The 23,162-nt window shown below is 41.0% G+C and overlaps 1 protein-coding gene across 2 annotated transcripts in view; it reads right to left on the bottom strand.

The window, feature by feature from the left end:
* The window catches only part of sphkap (SPHK1 interactor, AKAP domain containing), a 94,481-nt gene extending 72,128 nt beyond the window's left edge, over nucleotides 1-22,353 (bottom strand). For both annotated transcript variants that reach the window (XM_076734683.1, XM_076734685.1), the window contains exon 1: nucleotides 22,239-22,353. The gene's annotated coding sequence lies outside the window, so the exon portion shown is untranslated. The remainder of the gene's footprint in view (nucleotides 1-22,238) is intronic.
* Between the last annotated feature and the right edge of the window lie 809 nt (nucleotides 22,354-23,162).

The following is a 23,162-nucleotide window of genomic DNA, read 5'->3' as shown; positions in this document are numbered from 1 at the left end:
ACTAAGTGAAAATCAGATTTTACATTTAGCACTTGCAGGACGGTATGATGATATGTACTGTTTGGCAATATACTGACAATCTCTTTAACTTCTCCACATGAATTAGACCCTTCGGTAGTGCTGCAAACCAATGAGCAGGACTATTTTTATGGTCATGTTGAATCTTCATCACTAGTATATGCTGCCTCAGCTTAAACATCACATCAAATGATTTCAGCACAAAATTTGCCTGTGTCACACCGTCAGAATGTGGTCTTATGAAAGCTGCTTGTTGGGCACCCAAACTCTGTTTCATGATTTTGATATTGGGGATGGCGTCCTCTGAGCTTCCCTCCTCAGAGAGAGAATCCTTTCTTCAACAGAGTGAAGTAAAGCTCCAGTCAGTTACACATCCAGTATCAGCTTAATTTTTAGAAACTTGAGCAAACTACAGAGCCAGACATGAGTATGTACAGACCACAGTCATCACAGTCATTATTCTTCTCTCCATCAGCGCCTCCATCTGCTCAACACAATAGCACATAACCCAGCTAAATTACACTATTTACAGCTGAGAATAGTAGAGGCCTGATTGCAAACACCAATGAAGCTATAAAACATGGCTGGCATGATTAACTGCATCTACGCACTGAAATGTGTATTAAGGTTAATAAAGCCTCTCCATTCTGTAGTGTGATGACAGTGGCACAGTTTGCGTCTTGACTGCAACGTGCATAGCATGTATCCAAGATGGGCGACACAAAAAGAGAGGAAAAAAAAAAAAGACGTGGAAAAAAATGCCCTATTTTTGTATCGTGGCTGACTCATCAATTGTGTGAGCATTTAGCTGGGGAGCAAAACCTGTCAGTGAGACCTCGAGTGAGTTTGTGCTCCACAAGGGGGGCACGGTTTTGTTCTATCTTTTTTGAAACAGTGTGATCACGCTCATTGTCTGATGTGCAACCCCCCCCCCCCCACACACACACACACACACAGAGTCTAATCCACACATACACACAGTGACAGTTAACAGCTGGAGATGGCAGAAAAAAAAAACGTGTCTGCATGCAAATGAGGGGTATGTTTGTGAAAATAAACGTATTTGTGTGAACAAAAAAAAAAGTGAGAACGAAGGGGAATGAAAGTGCCACCATAGTTAAGTTCATATGTGTATGTGCAAGTACAGAATGTGTTTATGAGAAATTCATGTCTGTGTGTAATGTCCGTAAACAGATATCTGCATATGAATAAAGAGTCTGTTGGCAAGGTACGGGATTTTGGTATCAAAGGCATTCTGGTTTGTTTGTGGTCCGAGTAGTATTGACCAATCATGCTTGAGCGGGCTTTGGTTGCATGCAAGTAGGCTGTCTCCGAAATACATTGGCCGAAATGCAATCTCAGATCCAATCGGTTATCGTCTGACAACAAATTAGCTTTTATTAGCCATTTTTAAAAAGATTTCTGCATTCATAAGAAGACATCTGTTTAGAGATTAGGCGAAATGCCGTCTGGACCAAAAACAAGTTGCTAACTGGACTGTAAACAATGACTGGCACATGGAAGATGAAGTCTTGGCCCAGATGTCCGGTATCTGTTATTTGGATATCCGTCTGCTACATGAAGCCCTGAAACACTGGCCGTTCACCAGAGGCTAAATCATACTCAGATGATAGGCAGCGGGTTCCTTGACTGGTCTGTGTGCAGCCCCGTCTCCTATAAAATGTGTTTATATATCACTCATTCGTTTTTCCAAACACATGTTGGACAGGACATGATTGCTGCCTGGATCGTGCTCACTGGCAGCGTGTGTGTTCGTATGTTTATGCTAGTAAAATACTTTCAGAGTTAAGGAAAGCTCATCGTCTCTTTAAAGCAATAGTTCAACATTGAAAAACACACTGATTTGCTCTTTTGCTGAGAGTTAGATGAGAAGTCGACACCTATCTCATGTCTATACAGTAAATACAGCCAGCAGCTGGTTAGCTTAGCATAAAGACAGGAAACAGAGAGGCTAGCCAGCTGCTTGATTTAGCTTCATATTAAATGCACAGACATGAGTGGAGTATCAATCTTTTCAGCTAACTTTGGGCAACTAAGTGACTAAATGTTTGCAGATGAATCGCTTACAGGTGATGTTGAGAACTAGTGTTTTATAAAAATATACCAGTAGTAACTCAGACAGACGTGGTTCCTACTGTACCAGATCCACAACCTGACACAAAACAGTAAATTGCGTCAAGCTAAAATTCAGATCCAAATCTCTCAGTCTGACACATGGTTTGCCTCGTTGACTTGATTATCACCACTGGTTCCAGCACAGTGATAATCTGCTCCATTTATTGTCATCAAGCTCTAAAGAATGATTATCTTAGCAAGACTTGAGGGGGATAGAGAGAGACGGAAAGGGATGGCAGACGGCAGAGATCGGCAGATGCAGAGGGAAAAAGAGTGACTGAGAGCATCTGTCTGCTTTGCTCCCGGCGGAAGAATGTTTGTCACCACAAGCTGCTCCACGTGAAAGTAGGACCCAATTACAGTTAATGGTAAAATGAAGCATATGCTTAGATTACACTGCTGTTCGATTCCTCCCTCAGAGGTAGAAGCAGGGACGGATATTAATTTACGCTCTGCCTGAGCGACGCTGCTCTGAAAGTTTACCTGGACTGCACGGGTCACTTGGTACGCTCTCGAAATGTACCCAATAGATTGAGCATGAAGCATAATAATCAAGACTATTGCAGCCGGAAGCAGGAAGAAGTGCATTGACTGAATTTGTTAAATTCTTCAACAGCTGAGAAGAATTCATAACATTTTTGTCTTATTAAAATCCCACTTTTGCATCACTAAAATAATTTTCCTAGATTGGAACATGTCAGGCACTAGAGGTGGTTTTACTGTACACTGTAAGACAATTGCTCGTTTTGAGTACAAGACAATTAGTCTAATTAATTGATTGACAGGCTGCAAATAATACAGCAACTGGTGATTAACCAATTTACAAAGCACTCATCACATACAGTCATTACAAAGTGAGCATGAGAGGCACAACAAGATGTTAATTGAGATATGCAACCCAAGACAAGAGATACGCAGGGAGTCAGTGGAAATGAGTCCTCGTGTTGTTAGACATGCAAACAGAGGACGTATGTACACCTCTCGTGTTTCATGCATTTTTACTGTCACTGTACAGCTTTAAAGATGCCTGTTAAGACGAAGGATGGGCAGTGATGGCTACCGCTAATATTCTACATTCCAGAAACCATTTTTTTAAACCAGAAACAGCCGTCACATATTGCTCTCACCAAAGCCACCAGACTCCATTCATAGAAACAGTTATTTCATTATTGTGAACACACGTCATTCATAAAAGAGACAAACAAAATACATCTCACTTGTTTCATCTTCCCACTGTTCCAACAATCACCACCAACTCTGGTTTGGTTGAAATAAACTCTTAATACATCAAATTGGAAAAGGAGTAACACATTTTGACCAAAGAGACTTAAATATGTTGGACTTAAACAGATTTTCTCATTAAATCAAACAAATTACAGGACAACAGAAACTTTTTGTGACTCCTGCCTGTCATGCAGTGTATTCAGTGTAGCTTCCATGGCCATGCTGCTTCTGTTTTTCTACAATTAAATATGAATTTACACAAAGAAATGTACAGATTTTTTACAATATATGAAATCAAATTTACAAATTTAAAATATTCGTTGACAGCCCTTGCCATCACCCTAAACTAAGATAGCAAATATGGTAAACATGTCGCCTGGCAAACATCAGCATTTTAGCATTTTCATTGTGAGCATGTTAGCATGCATACGTTAGCATGTAGCTAATTGCCATGCTTAAATACAGCCTCACAGAGCTGCTAGCATGGCTGCAGACTATTATTCTTGTTTATTAGGATGTAGAATACCCACAAGTAGTTCAGTAGACCAATCATTGAATATATTGTTATGATATGATAATATAGTAATATTGGGATATCAAATTTGGTGCAAATGTTGCAAAACCAAGGTATTGTAATGGAGATGTAATTGTGTGAAAAAAAACATTTTGGTCGTGTTTTAATCAAATTATTTTTCAAGAAAGGCAGCCTGCAGTCATGTCATAAGCCACTGACATTGTTTCACACCGGCTCTGACTCTGACACCTCACACTGCAATTTGCCACAATGAGCTGGCCAATAAGAGTCTGAATGAGGTTAAAAGAGCATAACGAACAATTACAATCAACAGAGTAATTTGGGTTCTGAAATGGCTGCTGATGAGGGAATGATAGAGAGGCTGTGACAAACGGATATAATGGCACTGACATTTAAGTATGTAAAATAGGCTGTTTTTTGTTGGACAGTTCTTAATGACAGAATGAAATTTACATAAACAAAGACATGAAAACATACATTTCAATGAAAACTGCAATGGCTGTCCATTCAGTAATGTATTTCTCCTCGTCTTTGGCTGTGCAGGGTGTCATTTTTCTCCTCTTTTTTACTCCTTCATTTGTAATCAGTACCTCTTTATTCTCTTTGAGCTTCCTCTCTTCATATTAATCTTGTCTCCTCACAGTCTTGTCCTCTCTCGTCTGATCTTGTTCTCCTTGCTCTCAGCCATCCCTCCTTAAATTTCCTCTTATATTTTGCCATTATTGTGTCACTTAAATGCTGTGTTTACCGTCCTCACCTGTATTTCATGCTCTGCTATAATCCACTGCTCTTCCAACCACATAACCTCTGCTCCAGTATCTGTGTTTGCACATGTGTGTTAGTGTAAGCCCCAACAGAGCTAAGATGAATTCACACTTATTTCGCTAGTAACAACTCTCACTCATCTTGCAGTGCAGTTGTCGCAACATCTTGTGCCGCTCTTTAGTGTTTGACTCCCTCCTCTCTCTTTGAAGTGTTTCCAGTCCCTCCATACTCAAAGAATAGTACAAGCAGTCAATAAAATGTGCCTGCAGTGCCTCCATGTCCATGTCCATCTTTAGGTCACATGAATTGACTTAATTACTGCAGTTTGCAGTTTGCTTGCTCTCATGCACTATTTTTTTTATCTGAGTGGGCAAAGGCTCCAAATAACTTCAGACAGAGATACTTTTTGCCGCCCCCCCCCCCCCAAAAAAAAAGAAAAGAAATTGCACAAGCTCAGTACTTGTGAGTAGGTGAGAGCTTTGAATTTCCTCTGATGCTTTTTTAACATGGATCTAATGCTTTTGATTCTAGAGCTGTTAACTGCTGGAGCTATTAATAGCGTGCGTCTCTGGGTTGTGTTAAGGGAAGGGATGGAGGCAGCACTTGCAGAGGATGGAGGAGCCAGCTGCATTTAACATTACACCCTCCACTCCTGAGGGCCTCACTGAAATCATACACATGGGCCGTGAAATAAGCAATCTGCAGGGGATCTTTGGAGGCTTCAAGCTTCCGAAGATACTCCATCCTGAGGCTGGGGTCATCAGTTTCGGACCCGGAGCAAAGATGGGCTGAGATGATAATTTGTTGTTTTATGTATTGGATGCCCTACATGGTTACATCTCCGTGTATTTGCCATCACCCCACTTAGACTCCCCGCACAGGTCCCTCTTTGAAGTAACAAAGAAAGATAAAAAGATAGCCCAGCTGCTATCACAGTCACACAATGCTTGCTTTTTAAGAACGCATTTTAGTGAAACAGCAGGGATTCCTCACAGTGGTTAAATATTGCCCATATACTGTATCCATAGCTCCCTCCATCCACAACGGATGATGGTCTAACCTCAGGACATTCAAGACAATGTCCCTGATCTGCAGGGAGATAGCACCATTACTTGCCTACTGTGGAGAAGGAGGGGAGGAAGGAGGGGGAAACAGGAATTTAATCTCCTTTTAAAGCCTGGTGAGTCACCCTAGCAAGAGTGTTTGTTGTTTTCTTTATTCCTGAGTGAGACGGCGAATCCACTGGGAGCAAGAAAAACCCACTCTAACCTTTTACTAAAAAGGCAGGCCCTTTGGTTGGCTTTTTCCTCTGGTGCACTCACGCAGGCAAAATAAACCCACCACCCCCAAACCCCCTCCCCCTTCTTCTGAAAAAAAAAAAAGTTTCAGAAAAAAGGACAATAAGTAAATAGCATTTCCTGTGCAGGCTGACTGTTGTGACAGGTCGTAATTTTTTTCCTTTGCTGCTGCATACTAATATTAGACAGGATGGGGAAACATGAAAGCTAAAGGCTGGTGGTTAGACAGGTTGTGCAAAAATAGATATTTATTTTACACTCCAGGAAATATCTCATGGTAAGAAAGGACGGACAAAGGACAATTTGCTCAGGACTTAAATTAAGTCTGTCATTTGTTGCAGACTGACTGAAAAATGTATTATCAAAGACCACTGATTACCAATCATCTGTCGAGCGCTGCGACCAGGCAAAGTGGAGAGATGGCAGAAGACGCAATTAGCAAAATTCTTGCTTTCCTGTTTAGCACTTCATTCGTCACTTCTCTTGCCTGTGTGTATGCCTGCAAATCCATCCATGTGTTAAGCTCATTCACTGCGAAATGCTGTAAAACTACACAAAGAGGGAGACGGGGTTTGAACGTGTGCGTGTTGTTTGAGATGGATTAAGACCACATAAGTCAACTTCTGCCCTTGCCCTTCGTTGCAGGCAAGGTGGCTTATCAGCAGCAGGAAGAGCAGCTCCGCTGATCTATTGCATTGTGCGCTCACCATATCAATTTAATTAAATGCCATTGATTCCAGAGACTCACTCTCTCTGGCTGCCTTTTGTGTTCTGCTCCCCTCTGAACCAGCTAAGTCCTTTTCAAACGGCACCTACTTCAGCTCACAATGAGAAGCTTCTCACCATCAGAGTCACTGTCCTTCAGCCATTTATCCTCATTGCATTAAGACAATCAAAAGTAGGCTGGTTTTGATTTATGTCCAGCTTAGAGCAGGATGACTTAGATGGTGAATATTCTGTCTTGAAAACATGGTCTGACCAACTTAAAATCAGTTGTGGACAACAATGCTCCGAATAGGAAAGCTGTTGGTTTGCGTGCCTTTTGATGAGTCAAATGGTTCCAACCTATGTGTTTTTAAGGGGGAATAATCAAATGCCATTTTTGGTCAATTCTGACAGCTCCAGACCAGTTATGTCCTTAAGTCTTGTCATTCAGCGAGCTTTGGAGGTGTGAAAATGCAACAAGTAGAGCTCGTGTTGTGAAGCGCTTGTTCTAGCCCCTGTGACTGTTGCCAGAGGCGGGATGATCTCCTCCATCGAAGGCAAGGATTGAGCCATGGTTTACAGAGACCGAGTCCACACTGGAGGGGGAATCATGTATGCATGACATTTTATATTTTTTCAGTGTTGCCTTGTCATTCCTGCATTTTAACTGGTGGCAAGTCTGAAATGTTTTTTTTTTTCCCTTCAATCACGCCGCTTTGCTCCCTCCAAATGCAATTCAGACTGAGTCGTGGTTGGAGGGCATTTGAAATGAACTCCTCAGAGGCCCTGCTTAGGAAATGAAATTGCCTTTGCTTTGGCCTTTTTGTCACGTAGCTCCACAGTGCATGTTAATGATCAGTGGCACGTGGCGTAGCCCTGCGCTGCAGGATTCACAGTCTAATCAGACTCACCGCACATTCACTGTCATCCTCTGTTACTTGTCTCCTCTGTGTCTTTCCTGCTTGTTTCTTTATTGACCTGCCTAACTCGCTTTTATTATGAAGGTCTTACAAGCTATTAATGGTGAATGGCACAATTATCAGAAGTGTTTTACCTTTGGAAATAACACCATCGCTATAAAGAGGAATACATTTTGCGGCAACCTCACTAAAATTTGGATTCTTTAACTCAACCCTACCGAGAAAATAATGATGGATCAGAAAGTAAATGACTAGTGCCAAATATCACTGGTGCCATTAAAATCTAATTCAAGCAGCAAATAAACTAGAAAACATGGCAGTCACTGTGGAGCTTGCAGGTTAATTCACTTCGACCACAGTCTAAATCAGTCTCCTTTCCAACCATCAACACAAGGGACAGCATTGACTTATTGTTCAAATTTCACCACACCACGACTGAGCACACCAGTAACTAAAGCAATCTATCACAGTCGGAAGCAAACACGTCATTATTTATTATTGATGAATACGTTGTGCATTTTTGTAATTAATCAAGTAATCATATAGTTTATAAAATGCACAAAAGTAATGAAAAGTACAACTCAAAAGTTCACCAAGCCCAATAACGTTGTCAAATTGCTTCTTTTGCGCAATGAACAGATTCAATTTACAATGATATAGAACAGAGAAAAGCGACTAAAACCAGCAAATGTTTGGCATTAAACAGTTAATTCAAGTTTCTCAAGTATTTTTTAGCAAATTAAACATGTGGAATATGCAAAGACTGCTCATGTTTTCTCAAATATCTGCTTTCTTGAGAGTTGGCAAAAATCCTCCCTCCATGCTTGGCCTAACACAAAAGAAAAATATCTGTCTTACTTTCTCAGAAGATCAAAGGCCCCAGCACATTATTTTTCCAGAGTCTTTCAGACAGCTATTATTTTGGGTGCAAGGCTAAGAAAATAATGTAACACAATCTGAGATAAATCTCCACTGTGAGCCAAGTCCCTCTCTGCTGGATGCATGCATGGGAGGATAGATGAACATTATTTCAATGTGCACGCCATCCTAACACTCCTGCTGCTCCACTTAGTTCATGGGCCCCTCACAGGAAGCACAAACACCACAGAGAAACAAGACAGACAAAAAGAACAAAAAGGATAAATTACTGTAAACCTCAGATGTTAACACACATCTCTTAAAAAGTCCTCGGTGTCCTGTGAGAGGAATGACTACAGTGTGTTTGTCTTTTACTGCCTCTTAGAGGTTGTCTCTTAGCTGAAATTTATTATCGAGCAGATCCACATGGGACATGAGAGCCAAGAAAAATAAAAACTTTGCCCTTGACTGTAGATTTAAAAGCCATTTACTGTAATTAAGTAATCAGTCACTATATCTTAAGGCAAATACATAAATTGGAAATATGCATATTTGCTATCTGGAGGACAGTTAGAAGGAAATAGTTCCAGCACATAAAAACAGGAATTTTCTTTCTTTTTGTCCAATGGGGCACATGAATGATCAAATAATAATAATAATAATAATAATAATAATAATAATAATAATAATAATAATAATAATACAGGTTGTCCACTAGTCAGCAGTTTGGCTACATTAGCCAACAATTTATCTAGAGGCAAAACAAGTGAGTGCATCCACGATGTTGCTAATTATTCCTAATTTTTCTGGATAATGACAAGTGCGCACATGTATGGCAAATACAGTAAGTTTAAATTGACATGGGGGTTTGTTCACAGTCTCTATGATTGTCTGACTGTCTGACCTTTGGATGTTTTCCTCAGCAAATACTTTGGTGAGTAAAATGTTAAAACTAACAGAACCAAAGGCTGAAACTGAGAAAATAAACCCCAAGTTGCATTAAATGCTATGCTTTTTTGTTGTCAAAGAAAGAAAGAAAGACGGGTTCTTATATGGTTCACAGTCAACGTGAGGACAGCTTGCTTGTCCCTGTGGAATAACAATGTCCACACATTTGTCTTGTCAACTGTCTGTCATGCTGGCCAATCTCTCCAATCACCCTGTCAGCTAAATACAGCAATTTCTCCAGTCCGTGGGAGCTTCACGGCCGTTGACCTACTGAAGCTGAAGAATGGCAATCACTCCCCCCTCACTCACACACACTCAGATACCTGCCCATCATGTACACATTGTGTGTGTGTGTGTGTGTGTGTGTGTGTGTGTGTGTTTGTGTGTAATATGCATGCATGGGAGGACAGATGAACATTATTTCACTATGCACTCCATCCTAAAGCTCCTCTGCTCCACTTAGTGTACAGGCCTTTCAGAGGAAGCAGAAACAAACTGTCTCAGAGTCCCTGACTGAGCATACTGGAAGAAGGCTATTATATTTGATAGGAATAACTGAACTCCTTTGCTGCCATTTCACATGCTGGAGCAGACTCAGTGCTCTGCTGGTGACTGCTACATTTATGCCTGAGCATCACCTTTGTAACCATTACACTGTGTCCACTAGTACTGCTTTTCTGGTATCAACCCGCGGAGTCTGCTGTTGGCTGTAAAGTGTACATGTTGACAGCACAATGGATCAGAATAATAACTTGATGTTCTCCCTGACCAGCCGTCTGCACAGCGCAGTTTATATGCTCAGTGTCCAGCAAGTCAAAATCTGACAGTTATGGGGTTGTTGCTTATGTTGCCAGAACTGACAGTCAAATCTGATGAAAACCATAGGCACACATTCCCTGTGCATCTACTCAAGTACTGCACTTAATAGAGCTGAGCGGTAAGAAGGTACATACTGTGCAAGGATAGAAATGTGCCCACCGGTAGAGATTTAGCAATACTGTTTCAACAGCAGGAGCTATCCCTTATCCCACATTTACACGCTGTCATTCACAGTGTATGCACTGCTACACTGCATCATTTTTCAAGCAGACAGTCCCTGATTTCAGCATCTTCAATGTGAGGATTTGCTGTTTCCTTCTGTTACATGCATATCAATGGAAACTGAATGGCTTTGGGGTTTGGACTGTTGAAAAATGGCTGGTGAAAGGAGCACTGAGCCAAAGACAATGTTAATGTTAGGTAAACATGGCAGGGGCACAAACATGTTATTAAAAATTTAATATCGTTTCCGTCAGACAGACAGGTGTCTTCCAGGTATATGGAAGGAAAGTGAAAAGAGAGAGGAGGTGACAGTGTGAGTGCTGTATAGAGTCAGGTGGTGGCAGGGAGCAGTGACAACAGGAGAGAGTGGCATGAGTCGCCCCACCCAACAATTTGGTGTCAAGCTAGTGGCCGTGACCTTTCCAGATGCAATATGTTTGGAAGCAGCCAGCCATGAGTGGACAGACCACACTCCATAGAACAAGGCTAAAAATTCAATCCCATACTGTTGAAAAAGACTGAGACATAGAGGTGTGAAGAAGAGAGAGAGAGAGAGAGAGAGAGAGAGAGAGAGAGAGAGAGAGAGAGAGAGAGAGCGACTGAGCAGTAGAATAAGAGAATAAAGTGTTTCATTTATCACCAAGTGAGAAGGGAAAAGACCATTCATCTATAATCCATTAATCTAGGACACTTGTGAGAGCCTCATTCATGTCTCTCTCTCACTGTCTTATGACAAACGGAGTTAATCACTGAGAGCAGAGGAGAAGCACGACTCAGCCTACACTGTAAAAAGTGCTACTCGGACACTTGGGGGGGGGGGCTTGCAAAATGTCCCATCGCAAGTTCCCACAGCACATGGTGAATCCTATTGTTTATTTGATTGGCTTTACAACATTTAATGAAGCCTGCTTTAAGCTAAGGTCTCTTATTCAGGAAAACCTAAATATATTTTTTTTAAAAAAGTGTCTGTAATGGCAGATACCCAACATTAAATGACATTGACAAGGAAGGGGGAAAGCTTGATTTAGTGTTGGGACATCCCTAACAGGCTTTATGCATCATTGTGTTTCAGTGTCTTTTTCAGAGCTGGCACTTGGCACCTTTGGTTACTGACCAGTCTCCCAAAGCGTTACTCAACTATGTTGCCTTATTCAACGGTACAGTATATTCTAGGACAACATGGAGTTTAAAATTTCCATCACTTTTACTAGTGCAGGCCCCTCAGTGTAATAGAAACAATGAAGAGATTCAGGGAGGAGGTAATCGGCTGCTGGGTGATGAGCCAGGGGATCCAGGGGCTCCTTGGCCAGCTATGATAAGGCCACAGTCATCCCACAACACCCACTGCTGGGAGTCAGACTCATGCATTGGCTGCCATCTGAAAATACATTTGTCTCTACATTGAGGGACACTGCCAACTCGCAAAATTATCATTTCCACAGAAACATTCCTTTCAGAGGACAACTACACAAACACACAAACATTATGGAGATCTGCATTTTGTCCCCACAAGTAAGGCGAGTCCCCACAGTGTGACTGTGTAAAAGGATTTATGTCCCCACAATGTGAGTGATACATGGCCACACACACACGCACACACACTCTTTAGCAAACAGAGAGAACGGAAAGACAAAGAGAGAAGGATGAAAATAGAGAAAGATGGGGACTTAAACCCATTTCTGTAACAAGAGTCTGACAGCATCCATTTACTGTAAAGTCACATGAAGTTATATCTCTAAAGAACACTTTGAGGTTACGCTGGTATTGAATGCCTTGGGGTGTTTGAGTTGTGGTGAGGGATTTGGTTCGCATGCATGATCTGGTCATTTGGTATCTTCTCTCACCGCTGCTGTCAGTGTCTAAAGAGGGCAAGCCTCTTTTCTTTTCCTATTCCAATGAAAAAGGGGTTTAAAAAAAAAAACAAGATGAACACTGCTGAGTCTAACTGACAAAATTTATCATCTACAGTATGGCCTCTTTTCTTAAAGGATGTGTTCGCATATGCTTTTCAAGTGTGTGATGATACAATACTCCCATTCCCGCATTGAAAGAGTTATTGTGATAATTCCTTCTGTCCACACTGGGTGTGAAAAGATCCAATGCAATGGATGGATCCTAATGTCAGTAATGGGAGACAAAAAGCAAATTGCTTCACAAACCCCCTCCCTGACACCTTTCCGATGTCAGGATGTGGGGGGTGCATCTGTCAAAGCAACCATCTGACATTCACGCCCGGCTTCACACTGCGATTGGTCATCTGTGTTGATGTGAGGAAGGAGCCATAGTTTGACCTCTGTCACTTTTAATGTGAACAACTGAGTGCAACATGATCAATGTTGCCCAGGAGACACTGTCTGAAAATATGCATGTTGCCCCACAATGATATCACGTCCTCCCCCCTCTGTTTTCACCCTGCCCTCGAGTGTGGCCGTTCAGGACAACTACGAACACATTTCCAAAGTGACTGAACAACATGTCGTACAAACTAATCCTCAATGGGAATCGTGTTAGGAAGGGATGTCATCAGGGCCAATACGGAGAGGTGGAAATTTGCGCGCCTGATAACTCTGTCACTACAGGTGCATCTCATTATTATTTGTATTAAAAATTAATTAAATGGTTATTGTTTTCAATTGAGTAAAAAATAACATTAAAAAACTCCCTTTGATTAATAAAGAATTCGCATAAGAAGAATATAAGAATATATAAGTGACAAAGATACTCTGTACTAAGCACAACATGCTAATAGATGAAAAATAAATTTGTCAGTGCCCCCTGGTGGACATACTATGATATGCTTCTAAATGACAACAAACACCTTTCTATGCTGTCATTTCTTGTTTCTTATCAGTCAACATAAATGCAGCTACAGAAACATCTGCAATAGGCAAAAATATGGCAGAAATATTGACAAAGAGCTTCCTAAAAATTGTCACAAAATGCTTAAGTTCAAAGACCCAAAGGGACATTTTAAATTTAGCATTTGCCTCAGCAGCAGTTCATACAGTAAGCCAACAACAATTTAAACAGACGAAAGCTGCAAGTCCTTACAGCATGTTTGGCCTTTTTGCTTGATAAATGATGAAAACAACTTCTCTACAGAGAGCAACAGCAGATTAGCTCTGAAGCACCTGCTTATAAGGAACAGGCTAATAGTGACACTGTGAGAGGTTTCAATTAAAGGAAATCTATGGCATGTTGTAACATTTTTCAGAGGCCAGGGAAGAAAATCTCCTCAGAACGACAGCACCACACCACCAACCTGATCTCCTCCTCTCTAACAGGATTACTACAGGGACACCTCTCCTCCTCCCACTCTCTTTATGCCTTCATGCACCTCTCCTGCTTCCTCTGACACTTTCTGACTCCTCTTTCTCATTTTACTCTTATCACCCTCTCACCCTGTCCTCCCCTCCAGCTCTCTCCACTTCCACTCCTCCCTCCCTCTCTTTTTCTCACTCTGACACTCTTTTCAGCATCTTCCCTGTCACCTCCTGTGAGCTGACACGAAGTCAGAGGCAGACAAAGGGACAGGAGCAGTGACCTGGGGTGAATTGCCCCCAACAGAAATGCACAGTAGACACAGGGAAACAGCGTCTACACACTCACCACTGTACTGTGTGTGGTCTCTTGGGGATTTGGGATGTAGAAAACCCTGGAAATCACAGATTTATCCTTCCCTCATATACTGTATGTTCATTAGATTAAAACGTTTAGAAATACAAAAAAAGGGGCAAGAAAAAGACAATTCTTAAAATGAAATCCTGTGAATTCTCAAATACAAGGCAGGGCTTAATGTACTTCAGCTGCCCGCCTTAGTTATTATTGCTACGACTGTGAAGCTATGTCACGTGGGACATATTTCAGGTTACTATAACAAAGTTAACGCTTGAGACTTTTTGTCCCTTGATTTTACACAGTGGTGAGCAAAAGCAGGCTTCCTATGTCTTGCAAGTGCCTGCCAACTTCGAGGGTACACAAATCAGCCATACTGTAACCAGTTAGCTGATTAAGCTAACATTAGCTCCACGAGTTGGTATAAAATCAGGCTATTATTTTTGGCTAACTCATCTTAAAATGAGAATCCTGAAAATGGTTCATGAAACTGCACTTGACGGCCACATGTATGTATGCAGACTGAGGATAAAGCTAACATGTCCCAGGCAAAAAGTGAGCATCCTCACTAGCTGATGACACATGCAGAAAACAAGGACATACCATTGTTCTTATATCGCAGTGTTGAGCAAAAGCAAGTGCTGCTGAAACTGAACCAGCATTGCCAGCAAAAGGCGGAAATCAATGACTGTCTTTATACCGTCTCTCTCATCCATTTTCATAATCACCCTCTCCTACCAATTGTCTCGCTTGCCAGCAGCCTCTCTCAAAATCACAACTGAAGCATGATGTGTAAGTGATGTGTGCTTATCATTCAAGTAATAAATATTCAAAGGGCATATCCATTCCTCGTAGACTTTTAATTTGAAACGTCTGCCTAGGAAATATTTGATTTTTTGACTCATTTTCTAGTCTAATTTTAAATGACCTGACATAACTTTTGAAATTACTGTTTGCTTCCACATCTGTATGAACCCATATGATTATTCCTCAGCAGAGACCTTTGAAACTTCCATTTTTGGGGTTATTGCACATGCACACACACATCATCCAGCACCCTCATCATTACTGCATACTATTTATGACTTACACAGGCATTAACACCGCATTGTCATTTCAAACGCAATTAAGGCTCATGCCTCATTAGCATGCCAGGGCTAGCGCCTTGTTTACTCCTGCCTGTCCATTCGGCTGCCCTCTGGAGAATGTCAGCTGTCAAACTACTGCTCGTACTGTTGGATCCTCATCGCTGTCCTGACAGCATCCCGTACAACCCCGGCCCCCTTTGTACACTTCAGTGTCCCCCAGCAGGAACACACATATTCACACACAGATACATACACAACAAAAGCACACGAACATGTGCTGCTGACACACATGAGAAAAGTCACACAGTATATGTGTGACCGCCCATCTGTGGTTGAACATATGATGGATGGTCCTGTGAGGGACCATTTCACCTCTGAACACACCCTTCCTTTCTTTCTCTCCCATGTTGCCAGGATACTGTGTTGACATTCATATGAGATATTGGGTTAAAAATCACACCAACCTCAGGATAGGTGACAAATGCCATTAATAACAATTTCTCTTGCACCGTGGAGATTTTGGTCAAATCTTATTTGTTGACTTGCCCAGTTGGCATATATAGATTAACTGATGTGTAATGAGAAAATCGATGCAGGAGTCAGAGCTTCAGCTAACCGCACATCCAAACCAAATTCAGAAAGAAATTTGTCAAAAAAAATCAATATGGCTGTCAAAAAATGAGTCCTTGTGCTCCTGTGGATAGTATGTGTGTAGGCATGAGTGAGGCTCACTCCGTCTAGTCCTCCAATCACAGACCTGCATCCATCAGTGCACTTCTACAGCAACATTTCCACATGGATAAAATGTCCACTCGGGTCAAATATTGTCTCAAATGTGGGGGGCAGAGTGAAAAACCTGCCATCGTACCATAAAACATACAAATGCTAGCATCATTAGCACTTAACACTACATCCACAGCTGCCATTTAGTCCAACTTCCTGGTCAAAAGAAGTACCTGAAGCAATAATCTGGAGGTCTTGTCTGTTTCACGAACCACTTTTAAGATCAGGCCTCAGATCAGTAACATTGAGCCAGCCTTTAGGCAGGTTCAGATCAACTTCATATCAGAGAAATGGTTTATATTGCTTTACTAAAACTGTGACAGAGCACAGGGTCACTGGGGGGGGACTTGTGACCTTCTGTTTAGAGGATGATCCGTCTAACCATTGTGCCAGACTGTTGCCGATTTTATGTCCAAGTAGCAGCCAAGCCACTGCAACAGGAGTATATAGTTAGTGTACAGCCAGGATTTTCCTTCCAGTCAAACTGGAAACGCTCACTATCCAAATCTCAAACAGAGAGTATAATAAGAAAATTTTGGAATCAATTAATTTAACATAAATTATTCCAAATTATGTAAAATGGGTTTTATGTGCGCTTTTCTTTTGAAACAAACCACCGCACATTTGAGCAGTATGTGGGCTCCCCTTTTGTGGTGGCAATAGTCCCTTCAGGCATCAATTTTTTAGTATCAGGAATTCTGTTTATCTCAGTTGGTTTGCCGTTTTTCTATCAGTGGCTGATGAACACACAGATAATCACAGATGGAGGGGGCAGAATCGTCAAAGTTGTGCAGCAGAATGGATTTGTTTTTGTTAGGTAGTCGGCAAAATTAACCTCAGGGAATCTCACAGCCAAATGAAAATGTCCTCTGCTTATGAGCGTGACACCACAGAGAGAGATGAAATGAAGTCTCAGCTTTCTTCTTTTATAACGGGGGTGAGTTCAAGGAGAATGGTGAGCGTGGTAAACATGTTGCTGTCAGTGGTGGTGAATAAAAAGCTGACCTCCGGCTGGTTACTAAAAATACTGATTCAAGGGGAAACCTGGTATGATTTCTGTCAAGACCTTCCTGTGAAGACTTTGTCATAAAGTTCTTGCATGAAAGTTTTGGGCCATAGAGTTTTCCTTAACATACAGTCACGCATACCATAGCATACACAAGCCAGAACTTGATATAACTTGATAATAAATATTGTCAATATACCCATCAGAAAGCAGTTAGCTTAGCCGGCTAATTTCCATCTGTTGCATTTGCACTGTATTTAAGTCCAAGTCATTGTAAAATATTAAAATGCTATTTGTGACATAGGTGTTTAAATGTGTACATGTAAATAATTATGCCATAAATCACTCTAATCAATAACTGCCTGGATCAATGCGCTGCAGTCATACTGTTTCATGGCTGTCATCAATAACCCCTCACAGTCTTTATCTGAGGGGTTCTTGAAACTTTGCCCTCATCTAAACTGGTCAAAGCTTCTCATTTACACTCCGAGAATGGACAGGAAATGATCAGAGCCTTGGCCTTTTTACTGGCGCCGTAAAGTCCATAAATAAACACTTGTGAATGGAGACTCGTAGGTTTGTGTTCATCGATGGCGACAATTCTTGCTCGGAGTCTGAATAATTTAGTACCCCACATTCTCCCTCCTGCCCACTGGTGCCCAGGACTGTGTGTCTGCGAGTGTTTGTGTTTGCGATGGAGGAGAAGGGATAGAGATAAGTAACCAAAAAGACAGGCAAGAGAGAAATCAGATGAGAGCATCAGTCAGTGGAAAACAGTGAAAGACAAAGCAGTACAGAGATGAAAAGAGTCCTCTGTTGTTGTGCTCCGTTGTCATTATCTTCCATTGTTGAGAGCAATGAGAGAGCGCTGCAGCAGGGAGCAGAAATTGGCCAGAGAGGGTAGACTGGTAATGTAGATGCCATTGTTTCCTAACTATTATTAACTCATTGTTCCTGAGATCTGCAAGGGACATTGTATTACCCTGTACAGCATGTTATTGGAATACTCAGCAATTTCCCTACTCTATAATTGTGCCAGGGTGTTCATTAAGCTACTTGCATATTAGTGCTTCCTGTGAAGATTAGAGCAATGACTTACTGAGAGAGAGAGAGAGAGAGAGAGAGAGAGAGAGAGAGAGAGAGAGAGAAAGAGCAGTCAGAGAATGAAGTAGGGATTTGTGAAGCTGTGGGAGTTATCGTGAAAATAACTGAGTAGGTTACTCATTTTCTGCCATTGGTCTTCATCTTGACTTCACATTCTCCCTATTTAGCTCAGGATTATCAATATCACATGCTATTATGTGCAAATGGTACATAACTTCATGTAGAAACCATACACATTGTTTTAAATAAATGATCAAGTACATGGCTGATTAGTAGGTAAATGATCCATTACTCAGAACTGTCCCTACTGATCACTGGCTGTTCATCAACTGTATGTCCACCATCCCTCACAGTTGTCATTTTCAGTATTTTTCGACATTGGATCATTCTGAAGTGAAGCCACAGTGAGCTGTTGGATGAAGAGGCAACAGGCTGCACACCTCCAACTCCGCAGTGCCTTAACTTTACTGCACACTGCCGTGCTCATGGCAGGATGATAAAGGGGAATAATTAACAGACTTTTCACAGTGAGTTTTTTGGGTTATGCAGTAAACAGATAGACCTGTTGCTCTTCTGTTGTATGTCTGACACAAAGTGGTGGCTCAATGAGTGTTTGCTGTAGTACCAAAGCACAATTGCAACAGCAATTAAGGTTACAAATGCACTTCATCCTTCAGCACAAGGGTCTGGAGGTTAGTCTTTTCACATCAGTAAAAACAGACGTTTTGCCTTCCAATGAGGGCAGGAAATTCATGCTGTCTTTTCTGACAGCCACAGATTAAGAGACACAAGCACAAACTGTGACAGCACAAATCGTTAGAGTTGGAGCTACACAGTGAAAGTGATGGCTGCACTGACAGAAGCATTAACTCATGTTAACTCTGGGTGAAACACCTGGCTTTATCTTACAAACTACTTCATCACATTTGAAATCCCACACTCGACAAGCAAGGTTGTATCCAACTCAACACTTAAGCAACTGATACGGCTTAATGCTGTGCAAACTGCTGCAGAGCTGGTATGTTTGTAACAGGAGATTAACAAAAGGAGCTGAGTTTCGGCAGGATGAAAGAACTATGCAATGATCTGCTTGATAATAAGAGCCTTTAGTTTTAACTACACACATTGTATAAATGTATCTAGAGTTCATATGTGAGAAATCTCCCACATGTTAATATTATTTCAAAAGAAAAAAAAAAACAAAAACAAAACAAGAAATAAGAGAAAACTTCAATGCAAATTGAGCTGTACTTGAGAAAACTCGGATTTTTGTGAGCATTGCTACATTAAATATATCCTTGGTTTGATATTGGCTGAACATCAGCCAGAGTTTGATGAATTGGTGATTACTTAATAATTAATGATTACGTTCACAAGTCACAGAAATAAGTGATGGTTTTCTTGAAATTTTAATCAATTTGACACTAAAGGACATGCAGCCTCTTGTTTAACAAAACTTTACTCATTTATCAAGACGTGTCTTTGATCTTTAAAGTTGTCATTTTTAAGTTTTTCATCATATCAAATCCAAATTTTGATGGCTGTTATCAATCCGCTATTGCCATTAAGTATATTTCCACTCACTTGTGGCGTCTCCATATAGTAATCTGCATTGCCTGTGGCGAATCTGAGAATCATTTTCATGTTCTCTGTTAACAATTAGCATGTCATTTCAAGCAGATTGAGGGACTTGCAACATGTGATTAGCATGAACACCAGTGACCACCTATGTTACAAAAATCAATCATGTGAAATTTTCAGTTTAATGATTTTAAGAGACTTCCAGTCTTCCACTACAAAATATACAGATTCCTAAATCGTACAGTTAAGAAGAATTTTAATTTGTGGACACCAAATTAAATATTAAATTTATACTAGGGCTGTCAAAATTGGCCAAAAATGACTATGACAATGACAGATATTCCTTCTGACAAAATTAGAAAGTAGAACACAAGTGTTTATGTGTGATTGTGGGTGCGTCAGTCATGTGTCATCAGCCCAAGTGTTTGCCTTTGCTTTATTAAATTTTCCTCTGTGGTGTCAGACTTCACTGTGTGTCTATGTATCTTTGTGTGTGTGTGTGTGTGTGTGTGTGTGTTCAGTTGCAGCACTGATGTTTTTGCTGAAGCAGCAGTGAGACAGCAAATTAAGCAAAGCTCGCATGGATAAAGATCACAAGAACAATATTAGCAATCTGAAGTGAACAAGCTGAACCTTTGTCCTTTGGGAGCTTCAATTAAAAGAACACTTTCCTCACCTTATTTTCCTGATGTGCTGTGGGTTGTGGCTGAGTAAAGGCCAATCACAATCTTTTTCTTGCTTTCTCGTACTCCTTTCTATTGTCCTCCTGTTCTTTCTACACATCGTGGCCTCAATAAGAAAAGTCAAAACATTCAATATATCAAGATACTGCAAACATTCTAACCTTTATTCTCCATCTAATGTGGTTTGTTTTGATGCAGCCTTGTTCATTCTGAATCTTTCTTTGAAGCTCCCCATATTACATTCTTTGTGTGATATTTATTGATTTTAGAGATGAAACAAAGCTAATTATTTGAATAAAACAAACTTGCAGGAGATGATTTTTTTCCCTCAACTGTTGCAGCTAAAGTAATTCATTGAAGTGAAAAATCAGACAGAAAAAAGAGGCAATGTCAGTGTTCCCTCCTCTGAAGCTGCAGGAAGCCAGCTAAACCGCCTTACACTAATCCATTTACCTCCCCCATAATTCCTCTTTGTGCTAAACAGTTACAGCAGTCATCAGCCATACAAACATGCAATCCACTCTCCTCCCAGGTCAAACATCTACACTGCCAAGCTCCTGACAACAGCAGAGACACACTGTATGCTGTGTCCCAACTCCGTGCTACATAGCAACGGTACACAGTCCATAATAGTCTAGTCTTCTGCAGTTAGTATAGAAGCCATCAACCAACAGAAAATCATGCAATTTATGCACTGATGCACAACAATCAAACTGTGACTCAGTGTGGTTCTGAGGATGACAATATTGGTGTGTTGCTTGGCTGGTCCACCACTTGTTGAGAATGAAATATGACAACTATTAGACAGATAGTAATGACTCATGACTTCTGTGATGACTTTTCCTCCAGGGCCACCATGAGGCCACCAGTTTGCCCGAGTTTACCCATGATTATGTTGTTAGATTTATTAAATTAAAGCAATGGTTCATTATGCTTAGTTGGCATGCACAGTATATAAGCAGGCCCTAGGAGTTTATCCACACTGTTTTTTCCCCCCCGTGCCTGTATTTGAGGCTGGCCTTTATTTGGGTGTGTGCACCGCAACTGGCCTTTATTTCACTATTGGCTTTCATTTGGCAAATATGGTATTAGGCTTGTAATAGAATAGTTGCATAAAATGAGCATAAAAAGACATCATTAATCTCAGTCATTTGTATTACAATTAATTGTCAACTAAAATGTCATGATTGTGACAGCCCTACTTGTGAGCTAAAGATGCAACAGCACCTCCTGTGTCCTTTGGCTAAAAGCTGCAACATGACAGATCAAAGAATCTCTCCTTGGCATGTTTGACTATGTGTGATTGTGTGATTATGCATTTTGGATCTATGAAGTACCATTTCATCTTTTGATTGCTGCCACTCCAGCCACCACATGTCCACATTTACCAGAGAGACAGAGTCTGCAAAATTAACTTGGCATTCAGCTATGCAAAGAAGCACAACATTAAAAGCCCACAGAAAAGCCCAAAAACAATTTCTGACAAACAAGTGAAGAGTCACTGAGGGAAGCTGTGACAGGTGTAAAGCACAGAGTTAAACCTATGGTGTGTTTTGACGCGTGTTGAGACCTGCTGCACATTGAGAAAATTTATGTGAACCATCAACCATGAAGAACCATTAGGTTTAGTGTAACATATGCCAACACAACAGTCACGCCATGGGGCGGGGGCAACAGGGATGTGAATGAACTCAAGCTGAACATAACAGTTTGCCTGAATATTTCAAACTGAACCACTGGGGTGCGAGGAGCCACTATTGCAACTAGAAACAAGTAATTGCAGCAATGATCACAAAAACCTTTGATACACACAAACACACAGACACAAATATGAAAGGCATATGCACCCACCCACACTAATGTTGACATCCACACAGGAGGAACATCAAACAGCAACAGGTATTATCACAAGATGGTCAAAAGCACTCACCACAATCATGAGGGTCGATCACATCATCTTTGTAGAAAGAGGTGAGACTGCTCTCTCTCTCTCCCTCTCTCTTTCTTTGTAAACAGTACTTTTGTAAAAATCAGTCCTCGCTCTCCCGTTGCTTCTATCTCTACAACCTCTCACCGAGGATCAGGATAGAGGGTATTTGGCGTGTGTGTGTGTGTGTGTGTGCCTGAGTGTTAGTGTGCTTAATCCCTGCTGAGTAGAGTGGGTGCTAGGCAGCAAATGTTCACTGGAGAGTTGCAACACACTGAACAGGGGTTAAATTGGTATTTGCTATGTGGTGGGGACCTGTTTTTTTTTTTTTTTTTTTTTTTTTTAAATGATGGCTACAGTTGTCCTCTTTGTTAGTTTCATAGAATTTTACAAACTTATCAAGCATTAGAAAATCATTGCTTCACATGTACAATTAGTTACAATTATTTGAATAATCGCAAAGCAGACCTTCAAGTAAGCACCAATAATCAAAAATGGCAGTATCAATAATGGCAGTTAAGCAGCAAATACGTGCCCACACTTTCCACACACATTGATCATTTTAGTTTGTCCTGGTTGTGACTGGCACTCAAGCTATATGCAGTCTAGATGAGTCAGCAGTCTTCCTTATATATATATATAAAAACATGTTTATTGCCTGTGATGTGTAACATTAGTTTACGTTATACTGCACTTGTCTTGAAGGTCCATTGGTGGAGGTATCGACTGTCACATCTGGGTTGCTAGATACTGCATTGTTTGAAGTAAATTATCTAAACGGTTTAATATTTAGTGGTGGTCACAGCCATTGTTGCTTTGCCTGTATGCTACTGTCCTGTTATCTGTGCCTTGATTTTGTATATGGATTCGTATTAGTCCCAGCTAATGGGTAAACGGGTTTTGGAAAAGTTTGTACCAACTGTAGGG

The sequence above is a fragment of the Chaetodon auriga genome, chromosome 7, assembly GCF_051107435.1.
Source record: "Chaetodon auriga isolate fChaAug3 chromosome 7, fChaAug3.hap1, whole genome shotgun sequence".
Lineage (NCBI taxonomy): Eukaryota > Metazoa > Chordata > Actinopteri > Chaetodontiformes > Chaetodontidae > Chaetodon > Chaetodon auriga.
The sequence above is the reverse complement of the archived record's forward strand: the minus strand, read 5'-3'. Positions and strand labels throughout refer to the sequence as shown.